At 43.8% G+C, this 14,196-nt stretch overlaps 1 protein-coding gene and 1 long non-coding RNA gene across 2 annotated transcripts in view; one reads left to right on the top strand and one right to left on the bottom strand.

The window, feature by feature from the left end:
* Positions 1–10,567, bottom strand: part of LOC148135686 (uncharacterized) — a 50,332-nt gene extending 39,765 nt beyond the window's left edge. The window contains exon 1 of the long non-coding RNA XR_015754877.1: positions 10,402–10,567. This is a non-coding gene — a long non-coding RNA (uncharacterized LOC148135686). The remainder of the gene's footprint in view (positions 1–10,401) is intronic.
* pebp4 (phosphatidylethanolamine binding protein 4) overlaps positions 1–14,196 on the top strand; it is a 553,891-nt gene that overhangs the window by 521,002 nt on the left and 18,693 nt on the right. The window lies entirely within an intron of this gene.

Genomic DNA, 14,196 nt, shown 5'->3' with positions numbered 1-14,196 from the left:
TGTCGCATACGCAAGCAAGGAGACTCATTTGTGATGACCTCTTGGTGTTATCGCTTGGCAGTTAATCCAGAGATCCCGGTCATGTTCTGGAGAGCTGGGTTCAAATCTTGCCAAGGCAGATGGTGGAATTTGAATCAGTAAAACTGTGGAATTAAGAGTCTAATGATGGCCATGAAACCATTGTTGATTTTTGTAAAACCCGCCTGGTTCACTAATGTCCCTTAGAGAAGGAGTCTGCTGCCTTACACGGTCTGGCCTACTGTGACTCCAGACCCTCAGCAATGTGATTGGCTCTCAGCTCTGCCTGATAAATTAGGGATGGGCAATAAATGCTTACATAGCAGTGACACCCACATCCTGTGAATGAAAAGCAGAATGACACCCCTTTCATTTTGAGTGTAGAATGCTGAAGACTTGCATGGCAAGAGACGGGGCATGGAAAAGCAGTGAGTGCACAGCAGAGCCTTTCCCAGCAGGATTGTTTAACCTGAGCTTTTTCTGACTTCCCAAAAACCATGACTCTGTCCTTTTCCATCAGAAAGTGATGCCTGCCACGTTTGCTAGCTTTCAGCAGACAATATCCCTGCCATGAAGGAGCAGTTGGGATCTCCTGACCCATCCTTGATAAGTGTTTTGCTAATTTTGACACTTTTACAGCCTCCCCGATGTGTTGTGTCCATGAAATAACTTGCAACCCAGCAGAAGCAAATGGCTGCTAGTACCCCTGTTGTGAAGGGGATCACAACCACTCAAGAGTCTCTTTTCAAATGTAGTATGTTGACTGGGAGTCAGTTGTGTGTTCATAAGAAAGCTGCTGCCCCTGTTCACAGAGGTACAGAGGATCACATACCTCTGATATGTTGTATAGCTGCAGAAGATGTGAGAAAACAGATTTTCTCCCATTGTTTGGGGGCACTTCAGAACAGAGGCTTTCTGAAATTTCACATTGATGGTGCACATGGATGCTATGCTCTGAACAACTCATCGTTGCCTCCAGAAAATGCGTCAACAAGCCTCGCAGAGAAGGATCTCAACAAACAGATTTATTTGTCTTGAAACATAAAGCAGAAAAGAAGGACAGATCTGTAAATGTTGAGAAAGAATTTATTCTCCAGGATGGGCTTTTCTGCTAATTGACAATTGTTTCATTGCCTTCAGTTGACTCTTACTTCCACGTTTTTAAAATGATTTAATTCAAATTCCATTATCTGCTGTGGCAGAATTTGAACCCAGATCTCCAGAACTTTAGCTGAGTTTCTGGATTAATCGTTTCATGATAATAGACTTGACAAACATGGACCTATTTGGAATCTATTTGGGTCAGTGTTGCTTTCAGCACTCCTCACAATATTTGTGGACTGGTGCAACCTTTCTGAATCTGTCTTGATTTCACTTGGGCGTGCCGCGGTTCGTGTGCAGGTATGTTATTTAGTAAGCTTTCAACGATGAGCACTCACAAGAGAGTGTGTGAATATATACATCTCAAAGTTCTGCCGTCAAGAGATGGATTCTGACAGGATAACGGCCATATTCAAAAAAGCAATCTCAAGACAGAGGTAGTGAATTGCGACATTGGATACAGTCCCATTTTCTGGTAATTCCATGTTCAGAAAGAGATTTAATATAAAAAGCACCCATCGACAAGCTCAGATTGTCTTGATGACTTGGGAGGTTCCTTTTCCCATTCACATCTGAAACTCTCCTTTGTTCAGTGATCGCAGTTTCCCCTGGCCTTGTTGGGCAGACTCTTTGCTCTTAACTCCAATTAGATGTGGCTTGTCAGTAAAGCTGAAGGGATTCCATGTGTTATGTGGTTACAGTGAAGGAAGCTTCTGAAAGAAAATGATAGAGCCTGTTTTGGAGCCTTGCAATAACTGTGCACTTGTGTAGTATCGTATCCATAAATTCTGGCTCCACTAAGTAAGAACAGCTGGCTGAGCAGATGTTCCACCACTGGAGTTCCTGCCATTACCTACATACCCTTAATTTGAAAACAAAATGTTTCCTTTATGTAAATGCTTTTTAATTACACTGGATAATTTTTTTTTTACAGTGTCTGTGCCTGTTGTAGTTTATCACAGCGGAGAGAGAAATTATAATTCGCTGCAGTGAAATATAATGTTTGATGTATGATCCCTCTTCACCATAGAAACTTAGCCCAGAAACCAATCGGATGTAACGGCATCTTACATTAATACAAAATCCCTTTCTCTCTTCTTCTGACACCAGCCCTACAACCACAATGTTCGGACTAAGAGAAAAAACAGGGTGGAAACATGCGATGAAATCACCTTGTTTTGCTTGGACTTGGTGTGATAATTTAAGATAAGAACAAACCAAACCAGGGAAGTGTTTCTGCTCTCAATAAACTGCTCTGGTCAAATTCCCAGTTGGAGTAATGGTATATTTTACAGAATTTAGTTTACAGAATGAGCAGAATTTATTGCCCTGTGTTGAATAACAGAATTGTTATAGTGCTAAAGGATGCATCACAGAGCCATAGAGATCTACTGTACAGAAAAGGGCTCTACAGCCCATCAACCATGTGCTGGTCAAAACCAATACCTAACTATTCTAATCTCATTTTCCAGCCCTTGACTCAGAGCCTTGTCTGCTTTATGAAATGTAATGAAGGTTTCAGCCTCTACCATCCAGATTTCCATTATCCTCTGAATGAAAAACAATGTCCCCACATCTCCACAAAACCTCCTGCCTCTTACTTCAAGTCTATGCCTGCTGGTCATTGATCCCTCCAGCAAGGACTAAAGTTCCTTCTTGTCTCCCACATCTTTGCTTCCCATAATTTCATACATCTCAATGATCTCCCCTCTCCATCTCCTCTGCTCCTCGGAAAACAAGCCCAGTCTGTCCCATCTCTTCTTCATAACTGAAACTCTCCCGGCCAGGAAACATCCTGTAAATCTCTTCTGCACTCCATCTGGTGCTATCACATCACTCCTACAATGTGGATGACGGAAAAGCACACAATGCTTTCGCTGTGGCAGAACCAATATTTAATACAGCTTCTACATTACCTCCCTGCTGTTACGGTCTGCACCTCTGCTAATAAAAGTAACAACCTCTAAACCATGTTGCCAACTTGTCCCACTCCCTTAAGGGACTGATGGAAATGCACACCAAGATGTCTCCACTGTTCTCTGAGCATTTTTACTTTTAGCACCAATGTCCTGCTTTTTCCCTGCTCCCTGCACATTGTTTCTGGTTAAATAACCATCGAATGCCCCTCTTGAATGCCTCTGTTGAACCTGCTTCCACCACACTTCCAGTCAGTGCATTCCAGACCCTAACTACTAGCTGTGTACAAAGTTTCTTCTCAAATCGCATTTACTTCTTTTGCAAAACACTTTGAAACTGTGCCCTTGGATTCTTGATCTGTATGCAAGTGGGGCCCGTTCCACACTTCTTATTCCCTCAAGACCCCTTATAATTTTGAAAACTTCTGTCAAATCTCCTCTGAGCCTCCTCCTCTCCAAGGAAGGCAGTTCCAATTTCTTCCATCTTTCCTCATAATTGAAGGGTCCACTTTCTAGAACCATTATCATAGACCTTTTCTACACTCTCTCCAATGTGTTCACATTCTTCCCGTAGTGTGACACCCAGATCTGTGCATAGTACTCCAACTGGGGTCTAACCAGTGTCAGAATTATTTCATCATCATCTCCCCACTCCTGTATTCTATGTCCTAATTTATGACACCTAGAACTCGATGTTTTATTCACAGTTCCCCTTGCCTGTCCTGCCACCTTTCATGCCTTATGTACATATGTGTACACATACATGTACTGTGCTCCTGCACACCCTTTAAAAGAGCACGTTTACTTTACTTGGCCTCTCAAAGTTCTTTTTTACCAAAATGCAAAACCTCTGTATTGAACTTCAATTGCCACCTATCTGCCCACTGCAATTGAATGTGATATAATTCTGTCCCAATGCTGTACAGTAAAACACTTGTCAAATTATGGTCCATGTTTGGTTCACCCAGTTTCATAATCCAGTCTGAAAGGTTCTTCTTTCTGCCTCAGCACATCAATCTCGTGACAAAAGTTTCTTCTTTGCCTCTTAACCTGCCTTTTATAAAGTATCTCACCTTGTAAAATATTCCTAGGCATTTCACAGAAGCATTTCCAAACTCCAAAAGAAAATGAAAGATTAATGCAACCCCTAATGCAATTATTCTCACCCTGTGAAAATGCCAGCAAAACCCTTTGGATACATCCCTTTCCAATTTCAGATGCTGCATTCAGAATAGGCAGCTGCTAACCTGAATATCATGCTCTTGCTATCTCAGAAGTGTCACAAAGCTGGTTCCTTTTTTTTCTAAAAGCTGTTCCTTACCTCAAGGATACTTTGCCCTTGGTTTATTTTCGGAGGGGTAATAAACAGCTCCCAGTTCCTATTAGACTGGTTTGGTAGATATATTAAAGGGGATTGAGAGACCTTTTTGTTTATATGTAAACAGATGAGACTTCAGGCCAAAGTGGTCATGTTTTAGAAGTGACCTGTATAATGGAAGGGGAGTGGTCAGCTCTCTAGCTGGGCAGTTCAGCCCGGAACTAGTTCGGAGTTCAGCCGTGAGCTATGTGAAAACAGGCTCTCTCTCTTTCTGCCCTTCCAACTTCAACCTGTAAGTATCTGTTCCTTTTTTAAAACTGGTCTTTCAGGGGGTTTGCTTATTGGGACTGTTGTGTATATTCAGAACAACATAATCAAGTCTCATTTGGATAGACTGAGTTCTGTAGGGGTTCTTTATTCTGTTCTGTGTGTGTCATTGTGTAATTTTGTGAATAAATTTCTGTCTGTTTTAAAATCTAGTAGTCAACCTCACTGACATACTCCGGATAATTCTCACTGTACACTCACCAAAACAAACTGCAAAGTTATGGTCTGGGTTGCCTGCGCAGGAATGTTTTGAGTGGTCTGGCCGAGTCCATAACAGAAGCTATAGATTGATGCAAACATGGGTTAACAAGACACACATGCTTCCTCTGCAGCAATAAGGACATGGTAAGGGGCAGCCGCAGCAAAGAAAGATAATGTCAATGTAATGGAGATACGATGGCATTGATACTCTCACAGTCAACACAGCAACAATAAATAAACATAAGCCTAAACCGAAGCACAGCAAATGGACAGACACTTGCTGCAAGGCTGGGATTCCACTTGTACCAGCAATTGACTGTCTCTTCTGGCAACAGTGCATTTTGCAATGCATTCAACCCAATTCAAAAATAGGCAAGACCGATGAGTTCACTGTTGCACTCTTGGTTAAAAATCAGTTTACCTTCCATCATGAATACACAGGTTTGAGGCAAAAAGAGCAGTGCTGAAAGAACACTGCTGGTTGATGGTGCTCTGTCTTCAGCAAAATATTCAACATCCAACACTTGTTTTGGTGGACATTTACTGTCAGGAGGCACAAAACATTTGTCCTTCAATCAACACCATCGTTAAAATAGATGAACTGCACCTTCACCTGACTGCTGTTGTGGGATCTCTCTGTGTAAAATTCTGTTGCATTTGTCAAATGGATTTCAAATGGAGATCAATCTTCAATGAAGAGCTTTGGGTGGCCTTGAGAGGTGGAGTCGGGGTGTGTGACAACAAACGTGCAGATGTTTCCACCATTCCTCTGTGTATCGTTGACAGGTTCCCCTATAAAAGGGGAAGCCACGCTGGTGGAGTGGAAAAAACCAGAAGTCCTTTGATGTTTTCCCAGTTGCAACTTTGATGGCGATGATGAAAACAGTGCAACACAATGTAAGCGCTCAGATGTCAGAGCAGTGCAACTTTGAGGAATATGTCCCCACACAGTATCCATTCTGTTCACAGCTTCAAAAACAGTCCAAAGGGAAAAGAACCAATCAGGATGCTGCAAATATTATATTCTCAACCTTACCACGTATCTTTCTGAAAGGTCAGCAACAGAAGATGAACTTTGAACTCCACTGCCTCAGCATTATTTCAGACATCAGCTTGCTTGGCTAAGTGTTCAGCGTGGAAGTAGCTCCGGGTACAGGGATCTCCAGCATGTCTGTCTTGAAGAGTCAGCAATGACTCCATTATTCGTGTTATCTCAACAGAATGGATGACATTGGCCAGTGAGCTTGCTAACAGCACAACATATAAGGGCCCCTGCAAGCAGGACTTCGAGTTGACTGGGATCAGAGTTAACACCTCACTGCTGACCAGAGACAAGCAATGGAGAAGGGTGTGGAAACATCCACAGGACCAAAGACCAAATGATGGAAAAGAAAGCCCTCAAGATGTTCCAGGTAACACAAATGTATTCAGTGCAGACAGCACCTACCAGTGTAAGAGCAGCTTTATCTGCTTCATGCAATGTGAGTTTGAGATAGCAATCACTGCTTATTTCTATCAGTTTTCTATTCTGTCCCCAATGTACAAAGCCATGAAAAAGCAAAAGCTCCAAGTTCAATGGCCAATCCACAGGGAATTAATAATTGGGCTGGAATAGGGTACCTCAGATTTTTAAAATTTGTTCATACGAGATGGGCATCACTGCTTGGCCAGTATTTATTGTCCTTTTCTCATTGCCTTCGAGGTGGTGGTGAGCTGCCTTCTCGAACAAGGATGTTCTGTTCCTCCTCACTATCCAGCGATTGCCCTTGGATTCTTATCTAATTGGCTTCTGACTGGAAACGTGTGGGACTTGGAATCAAGTCGTGAGTGATTGACTCACGGTCTCCCTGTAGCCAGGACGAGGAGACCAACACTCAAGCAATACTGATTCGCTGGAATCAGGAAAGGCGGGAGCCAGAAAACTTAGAGGAAAAATCCTTACTTTCCTGAACTCGTCTGTGAAGGGCCAGCATGTCTCAGGCTGATGAATGGACAGAGTTTGTTGGAGATTGTTGACCCCAGGCACGCTCTGCACTTCTACATCTATGTGGCGTTTTCCTCCTTGTATCTTCTTCGATTGTGAATCCTCAGAGGACCAATTGGCCCTTTCCCTCCTCGCCCTCCCTTCAAAAAGATGTCCTGTTGGGTGCTTTGAACGTGTGGCATGAAATAAAAAGCCTTGGCACAATCTTCAAATCTGCAGCAAGCAGCCTCCAATTATCCAGGCCGCCCCCTCACACACATATCCTTACTTGCTCAGTGTTTACCTACTGATTTTTTGGCAAAAGTGGTTCAGAACTGTGAATAAATTACTAAAGAAAAAATTTGATAAGGAGCGGTAAACCCGCCCACAGGCTTATTACAGCCCCCAAATTACACATTAAGTGTTGGAGAACATGACTCATCAAGCTTAAGGAATGGCTTGGGCAGAACAGCAAAACAAATTAGTAAGTCTGGATTTATTTTAGTTTGCATTTTCCCATAATATTAGTAATTTACATATTCATCTAGCACCAGCAAATATAACAGTCTAACTGCTGGATGAGCCACAAACATCTGGTGCTGCTCTTTCTAGTATCAGCTTCTCTTCCTGCAGAAAAGGAAGGAAGACTTGTCTTTCTGTCAGCTTTTCAAAAATGCCCAACATTTCCAAATGCTTCACAGCTAGTGAAGTATATTTTGAAGTATCATCATTATTGTAATATTGTGCACCACACTTTGTCGTTTTGTTGCAGTGATGGAAGGATGAATATCGCCCGTGACACCAGGTATTGCTCCTGTGTTTCATTTCTTCAAAATAATCAGAAGGCATCTTTTATTTCCACTTTGGCAGGCAGCTGAACACCTCAACTGAAAGACAGCCTCTGCCACCCCCTCCAACCATACTCCCTCAGTGCTGTACTGCACTCAAACCTTGGTGCTCGTCTTGAACCAGAGAGCTGAGAGTGCAGCCAACTCAGCGACAGCTGACACCAGAAGGCTTTTCAATCACCCATCCTTCTGAAAACTTCAAACTTGTCTCAGTCTCTGTTGCCCTCATCTGCTCGCCCACCCTACTCCCACCGTTGCTGAGCTACATTAGTTCCCAGTCCACCAAAACCTCCAAAGAAATATTCTCATCCTCATGTTCTAATCATTCCATGGCCTCATTCCTTTTTCTCTGTGTTTCCTATTCCATTCTTCAAACTTTCCAGGTCTCTGCGCTGTCCCAATTCTGCCCCTATCCACATCTTGTATTTTGATCGCCCAACCATTGGTTGATGTGCCTTCAAATGTGTGGGACCCAATCCCTGGCATTCCTTCCTTGAATCTCTCTGTTCCTCTGCTGATAACTTTCTTCCTTTAAGATACTGCTTAAAGCCTGCCTCTCTGGCCAAGCCTTGAAGTATTGTTTAAAGATTTCAGTGTCCAATTTTGTTTATTGATATTCCTGGGATGATAAGCTAGCTTAGAGGTGCTACAGAAATGAAGTTGTTGTTTGAGATAGTCTTCTATCTTACCAAAGGGTGACATAGCAATACAATAACCTGTAGGCCAGGTACAGGCTCTCCTGGACTGCAAGCTCTCAGTCCTTCGACCCCAACTCATTCTATTGCCACTGGGATTTGGGATGCAGAATCTGTGGAATGAGCCCTATCAGTGTATGGAGGTGTCCAGTCTGTTGTGTTATTCCGTTATCTGTTCTGGAGCAGCTTTTGACTAGCTCCCTCTCCCCAACAGGCATCGGATACCCCATCATTTCATGTCACATGGTTACTGGCACTGAGACACAAACCCATCCCACAAGTTGAGTCCATCACCTGTAAACAGTCACAGTATAGATCTGGTCAGCATCCATTTTGATACAGATCTGGTTACAGTTACACCGCACTGTCACCACACACCACCTCTGACCGACACATCAACCCCAGCGAGTTTGGTCCAGACTGTTTCAGTCCGTTGACATAGTCTGTATCTGGTGGAACTGGTGGTGGAGTCACTCGAGTAATTAACTAGTTACCTGGACTAGTGTTCTGGAATTAAATCCCATGGCAACAACCAGTGAACATTGACGTCAGTTAAAAACTGGATGTGAAGCTTGTCTCAAAAGTGGTGGCACAGAGCTATCATTGATTACTGCAAAAAAAACCCATCTGGCTCACTAATGTCATTCAACTTTTTAAAGTTTTGATCATTCAAGAGAAGTGGTCAACGCTGCCATTTCCCGTCCCTAGTTGCCCCTTGAGAAGGTGGGAGTGAGCTGCCTTCTTGAACCGCTACAGTCCATGTGCTGTAGATTGACCCACAATGCCCTTCAGGAGAGAATTCCAGGATTTTGACCCAGTGCCACTGAAGGAACAGTGATAAATTTCCAAGTCAGGATGGTTAGCGGCTTGGAGGGGAGCTTTCACGAGGTGATGTTCCCATCACCACGAGGTGGTGGGCGGCACGGTGGCACAGTGGTTAGCACTGCTGCCTCGCAGCGCCAGAGACCCGGGTTCAATTCCCGACTCAGGCGACTGACTGTGTGGAGTTTGCACGTTCTCCCCGTGTCTGCGTGGGTTTCCTCCGGGTGCTCCGGTTTCCTCCCACAGTCCAAAGATGTGCAGGTCAGGTGAATTGGCCATGCTAAATTGCCCGTAGTGTTAGGTATAGGGGTAAATGTAGGGGTATGGGTGGGTTGCGCTTCGGCGGGTCGGTGTGGACATGTTGGGCCGAAGGGCCTGTTTCCATACTGTAATGTAATCTAATCTAATCTAAGTATCTGCTGCCCTTGCCCCTTTGGATGGTGGTGGTCATGGTTTGGAAGGTGCTGTCTAAGGATCTTTGATGAATTTCTGCAGTGCATCTTACAGACAGCACACACTGCTGCCACTGAGTGTCGGTGGTGGAGAGAGTGTGTTTTTGTGGATGTGGCACTGTACTTACCCAATCTGGCCTACATGTGACTTCATACCCATGACAGTATGATTGACTTGGCAACTGCCTTCTGAAATATGACGCTCCTTCCATTGTGCAATGAATTTTAGCCTTGATTATGAACTCTGGAAGAAATGTCACTAAGCTTTGATGGTGTGTGATTGAACTGATGTGGCAGTGAATCAGTGGGGTCATGGAAACCTGACGAGTGTCGAAAACATGGAACAAGTTTAACACTTCCAGAATTACACAGCAGATCTACATTTATAACCATACTGAATGAAAAATGTAACATCTGCATTCACTTCCTGTCTGTGCCCCTCAACTTCCTGTTTATGTGTTTCACTCAACCTTTTCACGTTACCACTTGTGTTTAAATTCAATTTATGCCTTAATGGAAAATGCCTGCACAATGCCGTCAAACTGATAAGCAATCTGCTCAACAAGCTCCAACAAGGCTCTCAAAGTGCCTTCAGTTTTCTTTTAGTCAACTGTCATTTTTTTACCCAAAATAACTAAACTTGTGAAGAAGGTTTTCACAAAAAATGTAAATACACGTATTCCACAACAATGGGATGCAAGGTACTCATCGAATCATGTCTTAATGCCTCAGTTACTCACTTAAATTGAAGGCTTCATGGAGACACAGTGTTGTTGACAGCACAGAAGGAGGCCATTCAGCCCATTATGTCTGCACAGATTCTCCAAATCAGCAATTTACTTTGCTCCATTCTCTCACCTTCTCCCCGTGACTGTGTACATTGTTCCTCTCCAGATAACTGACCTTGCCTCCATCACACTCTCAGGCAGTGTATTCCAGACCTGAACCGCTTGCTGCATGAGAAAGTTTTCTCTGATGTCACTTGTGCTTCATTTGCCAATTAGTTTCAATTTGACTGTTTTACATGTGGGAACAATTTCTTCCTTTTGAATCTGCCCAGGCTTTTCATGATTTTGAATACCTCTGCCAAATTCCATCCCCATAATTATGTTTCCTCATCCCTGAAACTGGGAAACAGCCCCTTCCAAAAATCAGGTGTGCAAGTTGCAATTTCTGCTGTCGTCAGCTGTCACAAGGGAACACTTTTCCTCCAGTTTAAAGTAGATTGTCCTTTTTTTTCAAATTAAATGAAGAGGAACAAGAAGGGACATTTCAAAGCTTCATTCAGGTAAACACACAAAGGAGTTATTCTTTGAGCTAAGAGGATGTGCCTGTGTGTGTGAGGGAGAGCAGTGAGTGTGTTGTGATGACACATCTGTTAAAGCATTTCTTTGGGAGAGGTAGTGCAGTCAGGACAAAATGGAGAGAAAGACAGGGGTGGGAAGTTTGTCTTTTATTGTGTAATACTGTAATGAGATAAAGATTACATTTTGAACTCAGCTCATGACCTCACCTGTATTGTGTTGCCAACGCAAAGATATCAATATCAATACCAAAGTATGAACACCTCTGCACAGATTCTAACTTCTCATATCTGTAGGCCAGACAGACACTGCAGAAATGCAGTAACTTACCTCATTCTAATTTGATTTATTTTCAAAACAAATTGGTTGGGTTTTGAAAGCTAGTCAATTCTCTTTGATGGAAATCATTATCATAGAGGAAGAGAGAAACTAGTTATTGCTCCTCCAGCCGCATGTCAACTGTCCTTAGTAGAGCAAGTCTAAGTAGTGGGAATGAATGGAGATTTATGGGTGTGTGAGGGACAGAGAGCTGAGCAGAACAGGGTGAGCAGCTCATTCAAGAGGGAGGAAGCAGGAGGAGCAACGCAGGCAAGAGGGTCATGGAAGTTGGTAATGAGTAATGGGAAAGGATACGATGGGTGTGAGGAAGCAGGACTAGTCAGGTAAGATGATGGGAAGGAAGCTAATTGGGCTACATGCCCTTGTACTCCCAATGCAAATACAGCCCCTTCTCCTAGAACACCATCACAAAAGAGTTGTTGGCACGAGAGAGAAATAAGAAGGGAGACAAGCAGAGCAGTGGATTGAAAGTGAATGAAGCAACAACATGAGGATCACCCAGAGTCAGATTCAAAGAGGATCTGTGTATCCTGACACGCCACAGAACAATACCACGACAGATTGCCCATAACAATGTTGTCACAGGCTTTCATCACTACTCCATCCAATGTGCCGAGCTCCTGACGATCCCAGTCACCACCCAAAACAGTGCAGGCTGAAGACAGAGAGAAAATCTGAGCAGGAGACATTATCCAACCCTGGTGGAACCAGACTTGATTTTCCTTCCATTTGTTTTGAGATAAAGGCCCGTATTGTGAAGTGGAATTTCCAGCCAGCCCTGCTTTGAGGAAGACAGGTCACTTCTCTCTTTTGTATCTTTGCCTGCATGTGGATAAACCTGATTTTTTCACTCAGGATCTGTTCCTCAAGCTTGTTTCACTGAGTGTCGGGATGGAAATGAGAAATTACATTGCCTTCGAAAATGCTCCTGATGTGGTAGAGACGATGGTGATGATGAAATTTGCTCCGTTACAGTTGCTACTGTCAAGTTGGATAAGACTGGATTTCTCAGAGGGTGGTAAGATGGTGAATGGAGAGTGTCGATTTGTGTAGTGGGTGCTCACTTATTGTCTTGAATTGAATTAAACTAGCTTTATTGTGATATGTACTCAAATGTGTTCAGTGAAAAGTCAACCATCGCCGCATTACAACGCCATTTTAGGCACTGGGTACCTTGGTACAGATATTTGGCATCAAATTCTTAGGAAATAAAATGAAATCAGAAAAGTTAAGAAATAAATAGTCCAAAATTATAGGTTATAGGAGTAAATTAGAAAAATAACCAAGTAAGAAGTTGAGAATAACAGTCTTTCTGACCCTGTCTGTGCCACAGGAGACCTCCACAGCCTGCCCCAGAACCACCCATGTCGGAGTCATCCCATTTTATGTACCATCTCTTCACCACTGAGCCCACACTCGTCCAGCAACCAGGGCCCCTGACAAGTCAGGCCAAGTCATGCCTCGTCTGCAGATGTCACCTTGCCAGTGCCACCATCTTGAAGAGTCTCCTGCTGCCAAGGCCACTATCCCTGATCGCTGGCACATGCCCCGAATGGCAGGAGAATGGCCTTATGTGGCAGCAGCCTCCTATCGCCATGAGCAGCCACGTCTGCCACTCTGCATGTGGCCCACCCTTGCTGCTGCTGGCCAACCCACCACAGAAAAGAAAACCAAAAGGAAAGGAAAATAAAGTGAAATAGGAAAGCAGATCGGAGCGGATGGGCCCTGGGCAAGAGCCTTGTTACTCCACTGCCATCTTTCACCAGAAATCAGTCTTCAAGACCAAAGTTCCTGATTGAAGATTCCAATGTCTCAGTGAAAGAAAGGAGCAAGATAAATGAGCTTACATCAAGTACCTTTCCCAACCTTCGGATTCCCAAAGTGCCTTACAATCAGTGACAGCAAGTTGCTTTAGAGATTCCCTTTGATCCATCTGGTGTCCTGAACCGATTCTGATCCCTTGACAGGCTCCGCGGAGAATTCTCCAGAGAATTTTCTGCCTTTTCAGCCTCTCCATGGACTTGCAGGAAGCAGCAGACAGTATCAAGGGATGATGCATTATTATCAGGTCAGATTGGCCTCTCTTTTCCTGCCCTCGATTTCAAATGTTGCTGTCCAGAAATGTGAAATGTGAACAATTTCCAATTCAATTCTGTGAAGGGGATATTAAATGCCTCGGAGTTTGAAATAATAAGGCAAATAGATGTTGGGAATTAATTTGTGATTTGCAGTATTGTTAAGGTAGGGTTGCTCTGTCTGAGTTCAAGTCCCACCTTGCATCATTATATCTTGGAACAGGTTGATGAGAAAGTATCTGTTAAAATGCAAATAAAGAAGGACCAACCAAAAGGAAGGGAGAATGTGTTGCAGGAAGAATGATGAACGTTGTGAAGCTCCACCACATTATTTTGGTGTCTGTCTGTCATAGATTCGGGGACAAGATCCAAGTGGGGATGAGGCAGGAGCAGCTGGAAAGGGAGGAGGAATGTTAAAGAGTCTGTAGAGGCTTCTGGCCAAACACCTGAAAGGAGGCCACAGCCTCAGGGATTACACGGTAAGTTCACTGAAATGTTGGGGAGACAAGGATGTGCTGACTGAGTGAGATAAGGTGAGGTGATCCGTGTAGAGCACACACACCAGCACTGGGTTCGTCTGTCTGAATGGCTGTAAAAATACTGGATAGAGTCAGCACGGCACAGCTCCCCACATCTTTCAGTAGGTTGTTCCAAAAGGCAGCTACTGGCAGGTGCAGACCAGATGTTTGGGTCAGGGCGGAGGACATCAAGTTTGACCAGAGAAGTGTGCTTCAGCCTTGCCAGCGGAATTTCCCTTCACAACACTGCCTATTTCTGGATAGGGAAACCGAGGATAGGTCAACTGTGGACATCTGAA

This window comes from Chiloscyllium plagiosum, unplaced genomic scaffold (genome assembly GCF_037043375.1).
Source record: "Chiloscyllium plagiosum isolate Xiang-an unplaced genomic scaffold, Cpla_swu_hap1 HiC_scaffold_48, whole genome shotgun sequence".
NCBI classification, from domain to species: Eukaryota; Metazoa; Chordata; class Chondrichthyes; order Orectolobiformes; family Hemiscylliidae; genus Chiloscyllium; species Chiloscyllium plagiosum.
The sequence above is the reverse complement of the archived record's forward strand: the minus strand, read 5'-3'. Positions and strand labels throughout refer to the sequence as shown.